Source organism: Cicer arietinum, chromosome 6 (genome assembly GCF_000331145.2).
Source record: "Cicer arietinum cultivar CDC Frontier isolate Library 1 chromosome 6, Cicar.CDCFrontier_v2.0, whole genome shotgun sequence".
NCBI classification, from domain to species: Eukaryota; Viridiplantae; Streptophyta; class Magnoliopsida; order Fabales; family Fabaceae; genus Cicer; species Cicer arietinum.
Genome location: NC_021165.2, coordinates 13,978,990 through 13,986,023, shown reverse-complemented (window position 1 = coordinate 13,986,023; position 7,034 = coordinate 13,978,990).

Sequence of the window (7,034 nt, the reverse complement as noted above, 5' to 3'; positions counted from 1 at the left end):
GTTTTTTGTGGGTTCACCGTTGGAGTTGTGCCAAAGTGTCATCACGGTACTGTCAGGAAGGAACGGTGCTTCATAGCAGTTACCTTTTTTTTGTTTTTTTTTTCTATACACTTTCACAATTTAATAATAATATAATTATAACCGATACCTCTTATTAATTTATTAATAATAATAAATTTGACATTTTTTATTAATTTATAGCCGTTAACTTCTTTTTAATTTATTAAATAATAATAACTTTGTAACCATTAGCTTTTTTTTAGTTAATATACCACCGTTAGCCTTTTTTTTCTCCTTTAATTACGATTGTTAACTCATTAATAGAAACAATTTGTTACTCATACTTTTTCTTCACAATTTTTGTTACAGAAATTTATTAAAGTTTTTATTAACGTACTTTTTTATTTATTTTTTTATTTAAATTAATATTTTAAGTTATAATAAATTAAATATTAATGTATAAATTAAAGTAATGGAATATAATATGATTTTTTTAAAGCTAAACCGTAAAAAATGAATGAGTTGATTTAAGGTGATGTGGCATAGTAGAACTTGAATCGTGCTGAGTTCACCGTTGGAGTAGAAAATGAGTGAATTGCTTCAAGATGATGTGGCACAGTGGACCCCATCTAAAGAACCCATATTAAGTTCACCGTTGTAGATGCTCTTAGAGCATTCGCAATGAACCTATTAGTAAAGTATTACTAGTTTTGCACCCCCAAAAAAAGAGAAAATCGCTAGTATTCACGTTGCATGTTAAAGCATCTCCAGTGATAATTCCAGAGGTTTCCAGGTTGAGATTGTCTACCTTTCAATCCTCTATCTTTGATAACTTTGTTCCTATCTCTCTCATAATCAATCATTATCTCTCATCCAAATAGATTTTATTTATTTATTTTAATAATTAATTTCTCCTCTAAATACACTAAAGTTACCAAAGTTACCAACCACCAAAGTTAGAGAATCTATTTCCGATATTTCTTAACATTAAATGATATATGCTATTTCGTGTGCCACATATGATTTTGATTTTGAGTTTTATAAATTAATTAAAAGTGAGTTTTACACAATATTACTTTCGTGCAATCGAAAAGTTAAAGTAATAAGGAGATCGTGAATTCAGCTATTATCTTCAACATATATATATATATATATATATATATATTATTTTGGAAGAAAAAAACAACTTAAAAAATGAAATTTTCTATTAATTAAAATATAAATTAAGTGAGTATTATAAATTTTAATGGATGCACATAAAGTTAGTAACTTAAAAATAATACCATTAAAGATACTTTAATAAGATAGTTAATTTAACAAGGAAAAATGCTTCTATATCTTTCTTTAGGTTTGAGAGTCAAATCTCACACGTGTATGTATATATAGCAATGATATTTAAATACATTTGTGGACACAAATACAAACACATATATTGTATACCGTATATTGTACTTAAGAGACAATTTAGTTATTTTGTTAGTTATTTTCATAAAACATTTTATCTTCTTTAGAAAACCCTTACGGTTCTTCCTTCTTGTTCTTGAATGCTTCGTAAAAATCTATTGTTATTCTTTTCTTCCACCTAAAAAGGTTTATTCGGAGTTACAAGAGTAGTTTCTCTCGTTAGGATAATGCAATGCAAAATTTCTAGAAAAAAATACAAGTTATTGTTAAAATATATTCACATGTAGTTTATACACTTTATATAAGAGGAATTTTTTTATAGAATATTTCTTGACACGTTGAATTGAAGAAATTAAATATTTGTTAAGCATCAATATTACATTAAAAAAAAGAGTAACTATAAATTACTCATTTTTTTAATTTAAAAATCACCAATATGAATTGTGTTAGTAATAACTAATAAGTGAATGAAAGAAGCTTCCAAAGATAAAGGAATTGAAGTCGCATCCCAGTATTCTTTTCTTCCCATCGCATCAAGCCATGTGCATAGAGTCCCTCAAAAGTCTAAACTTTTTCAATCATTATTATTCTTCTTGTTCTCTAAGTGTAGGAAGCCAGGTTGGTGGATTAATTGTCCTCAATTATATATACATAAAAACCAAAATGAAAATTACATTTAGTACTAGTAGAACCAAGTTGTAGTGAGTGTGAAATAACATGCCAAGGTTCCAACTAATGTTAAATGAAATGTCTTTCATTGATCATTCTAATTCCTTAATTCTCTCCACGTGTCCAAGTGTTCGACAATGACACTTATGATTTCAAACGCAAGCTACAAGCTTACATACACCTCAATCCTCATGCATCAATGTTTACACAAACCCTTCTTATCCTAATTATACGCCTTTACATTTCTATAATGTTTAACATATTTTTTTTTTTGTAGCTCATATTTTTTTCCCTTGGCATAAACAATTGCTTGAATTTGAAAATTTTCAAAATAACCAGGTTTCATTAAGGGATGGTGAGTAGAAGCAGTTATGCATATGGAAAGGGGTATTGCTCTTTCCATTAAGCCAAAAGTAACTTTTTATTTTTATAAAGTTTTCTTCTTGTTAAAAGCTTTTTAATTTTTCTTTTTGTGTACTTTTTTTGTATAAATATGTAGCCTATAATAGTTTTGTGCTGTTGTCTATTGGACAAGTGCTGCTGTTGCGGCCCAACCATTATTTTGGTTTGTTAATATATAAGAAAAATGTTAACATGTATTTTTCAGACATTTGTTAGTGTATTAAAAATAAAAATTAATTAAAAATTATACATTTTTCTATCTAAAAAATTATGCATTTTATTTTATTTTAAATAAAACTATTATTTATTGAATCTTTACTATATATATTCTTTTGTTACATGTTAGCATAACCCAATTTATAATACTATGATGTGGTAATGGGAAGAATAATTATTGTTGCAAATTGCAATAATGTATTCAATTGAAAGGTTGTTATTTTATAATAATAGAATCCTTTAAAATTATATATATTAATTGATTGAGTATACTACTAAGTTATTTCTTTTCTTAAAACGTTTGTTACAAACACTTTAAGATATATATTATGTTTTTGAGAAGAGAGTTAGTTTTGATGTTCTTGTTGTTTTCAAAAAGAACATAAAGTCTTTTGAACAATGATCGGCTTGTAGTTTGATAAGGATGGGTATATATAATATATAGAGATAGGTGAAAAGGAAATCTATTTATTTATTAATAAAATCACATGTCCTTATTTATTATATATTTTTCGGAAAATTACACTTAACTTCCTATTATACACACACTCTTCGCGGTGGTTGCACATTCAAGAGGATTTTATATTAGATATAAGTGGTGTGTTGTATAATGTTAAAGGATATGAGAATTTAAAAGTATTGATTCAATTTAACAGTTTCTTTTCTATGAGTTTTTGGTGTACACAAATGAAATTGACGGTAAATGTATTAAATGTTGAGAAATGTTTAACGATTAAATCAATGGTGGTTGTTTTATGGTGCGAAAATGTTATGAATTTGAAATGATGGTGTGCATGCAATTAAAGTATGTTATATATAATGTTTCAATATTTTCGTGGACCATTTTAGAATTCAAGTAAAATATTTAGTTTTACATTAATTGTGAATAAATTAAATGAATAATATATATTATAATTTTGACTCATATTTTCGATGTTTTTAAAATTTTGATTAACGATGTGATATTAAAGTTTTTTAGTGATCAAGATCTTTAGTAAAAAAAAGAAAATTCATCCCTGATTAGATTATTTGAATAAATATTCTAGAGCACCTATGATGAAGTGATTGTTATGTTTTTCTTTTAAGCACTAATTTCTTAATAAGAATTTACTATCGAAGCTTATTTCCTATTAAAGAAGGTTATAACTATTGTGCTTTAGATCGAGTGACGTATTCAGGATTCTAGTTCAAAGGCGTACATATTAAAATCATTAAATTTCAATATATTGTATTAAAAAAGTAGAATATATACTCTTGTGTAATTTCAAATTCGTAAAATATAAGTCACCAAACAATCGTTCATTCATTTATCTATTTTTCGATTATGCTATCTAGTTTTCATAATCTTCGTTCAATTGTCTTATATATATTTCTTGTGAAAAGAAAGTCACTTGATTTAGTTGTTACTTTGACTAAAACACATACTACATAATCATCGATAAATGCATTTAACTATGATATATATGCTTCTTAACTATGATACATAGGTTTCTTTTAAGCAAGTTTTTTTTTACTTTGAGCATTGGAGAAACTTTTCTGCATAATTCCAATATAAAATAAAGGTTTCTTTGACACCTTTGCTAGTTGAACTAGGTTAGTTATGCATAAACTCTATCTTGCAAATACATTTTCAGGTGTATCAGTAGGTTCTTTAATTATTCTTTTAGAACTGCTCTTTTCTCCGTGCTTCTATAGATAAGAATCCTTTTAAAAATTAATGAAACATCTTACAACATTTATCTTTGATCATAAAGAATACTGTCTTATCATCTAATGAAGCATAATTAACTTTAAGATCAAAAGTACTCCATTGATATGCATGACGGTTCGTCATCTAGCTCAATATGTTGATAAATATTATATATACAATATTTGTTAATTCAACATATTTTTTATTTAATTATATATTTTGTTAATATATACTTTATTTTAGTTGTTTTTTATTAGAAAAGGAGGATTTTTTTGATCAACATATCCCTTTTTAAAAAAACTTATTCAAAATACTATAGTTTGAAAGAAAAAAAAACCAAAAAATCATGTTTTCTGACACTGATAGGAAGTCGCTTCTCCGGAATGCGACTAAGTGAAAAATTTACTTTCTTTTTCATGAAAGTGGTCAGATGCGACCAACTACTTAGTTATTTTTTTTTCATTATAACTTTTGAAAAATTATTAATTTAATCAATAAAAAATAACTAAAATATTTAAAAAAACAAAATTATATTAATAAAATCAAATAAATAAATAAATCAAATAATTTTATTTTGTTAACAACTCTCTCTTATTTTTACTCTGATCTAATAAATAAAAAATAATAATAATAAAAATCAAATATTGTTAATGTAATAAAAAATAATGATAAAATTAAAAAAAAATTATAGTAATAAAATCAAACAAAATATAAAATTTAACGTGTAGAGTAGACGTGCTAAAATAAATAATGTATTATATTATTTTAATAACTCATTCTTATTTTCTCGTTAAATTATCACTTAATATTATTTTGCTAACAACTCTGTTATATTTTTCTTTCCAATATAATAAATAATAATAATAATAATAATAATAATAATAATAATAATAATTTTGACACATTTACTCAACCACATTAACTTTAATGTATTGTTTTCTTCTATTAAATGTATTTTGATTTTTTTAAAATATTTTATTATCATTTTGTTAATTAAATTAATAATATTTTATTTTTATTTTTTATTTATTTATTAGATCAGAGTAAATATAAGAGAGAGTTATTAACCAAATAAAATTGTATTGTTATCTTATCGGCAAAATATTAGAAAGACGTTATTTGTTTTTGACACATCTAGTCAACCACATTAAATTTGATATATTTTACTTTTTAATTTAACTTATTTTATTTGATTTTATTAATATAATTTTTTTTAAATATTTTTATTGAAGGATTGGGATTTTAGAGAAAATATATAATAAGAGAAATTGATCATAGGAAATAACTCAAGATACTCTAATATAATATAAGAGTTATTATAAGATGTTTTTTAATCTTCTAACACTCCCTATCAAGTTAAAGCTTACTAAGCTTTAGCTTGTTACAAGAAAATAATGTGTTGCTCTGTAAAATAATATAGAGGATGGAAAAACAACTCAGGGATGCAAGTGAAGTCAGAAATAATTGTTATAAATGTAGCATAGCCAGATAGTCGAAATGATCATCATTATGAGAGAAATTCATGGCAAATAATTGAACAAAGCAAGATTCGTCCTTCTAAAATAATGCATTTGAAAGATTCAAACCAATAATATCAAGCAACAACGAGAGGCGTCAAAACGCGCTATCACATGTTGTGGAGACGACAACACATGAGATTAACTCGCAGAAGAGATTAGCAGCGTGTGAGAGCGCATGTGACGGCTTTTGGCGACGCGCTTTCGGGCATGACCTGATATGGAGATGACGACGTTGTTCGCAAGAAAACTCGCCGAAAATAGTGGCATCAGCAACAGTAGTGAACTGAACGAAAACAAGTGAAACGTGTCAGAATGTTGGAAAAGAGAAATTATGATTATATTCTCTAACTGCTCGGAACTCGACAACGAAATAGAGGTGGGATCGTTCAAGGAGGATCGAAATAGGCTCTAGATACTATGTTGAAGTTGTGGGATTTTAGAGAAAATGAGAAGAAAAAAAATAATAACGGTTTTAATATTATTGATAATAGTTTTATGCTAACTTGATTACCAAAAACTCAGTACTAATCTATATTATGGATAAACATCTACTCAATCTCAAATCATGAAGAAATAATAATAATAATAATAATAATAATAATAATAATAATAATAATAATAATAAGAGATATTCTAAGATATCTCTATGATTATAAATTGATTATAAGAAATAACTCAAAATACTCTAATATAATATAAAAAATATTATAAGATATTTTCTAATATTTTTAACAATTTTAATTATTTTTTTATTAAATAAATTAACAATTTTTGAAAAGTAAAAATGAAAAAAAAAAACTAAATAGTTGGTCGCATTCTCGAGATGCGACCTCCTATTCACTTGGTCGCATCACGCGAATGCGACCTCTTATTGGTGAAAAAAATAGAGTATTTTTGTATATTTTTTTAAGGGAAATTTTGGTTACGTTTTTCAATAAGGAATATATTGATAAAAAAATCTGAAAAAAGGATTAACATTTTTTGACAATGACTATCAAATCAATTTAATAAAATAGTGTGTAACGATAAAATGGATTCACCTAAAAGAAAAATGTGCATTAAGGACAATTAAAAAAAAGATATTCATTTATTTAATAATATAATAAAATAATTTATTCAACAATAAAATATCT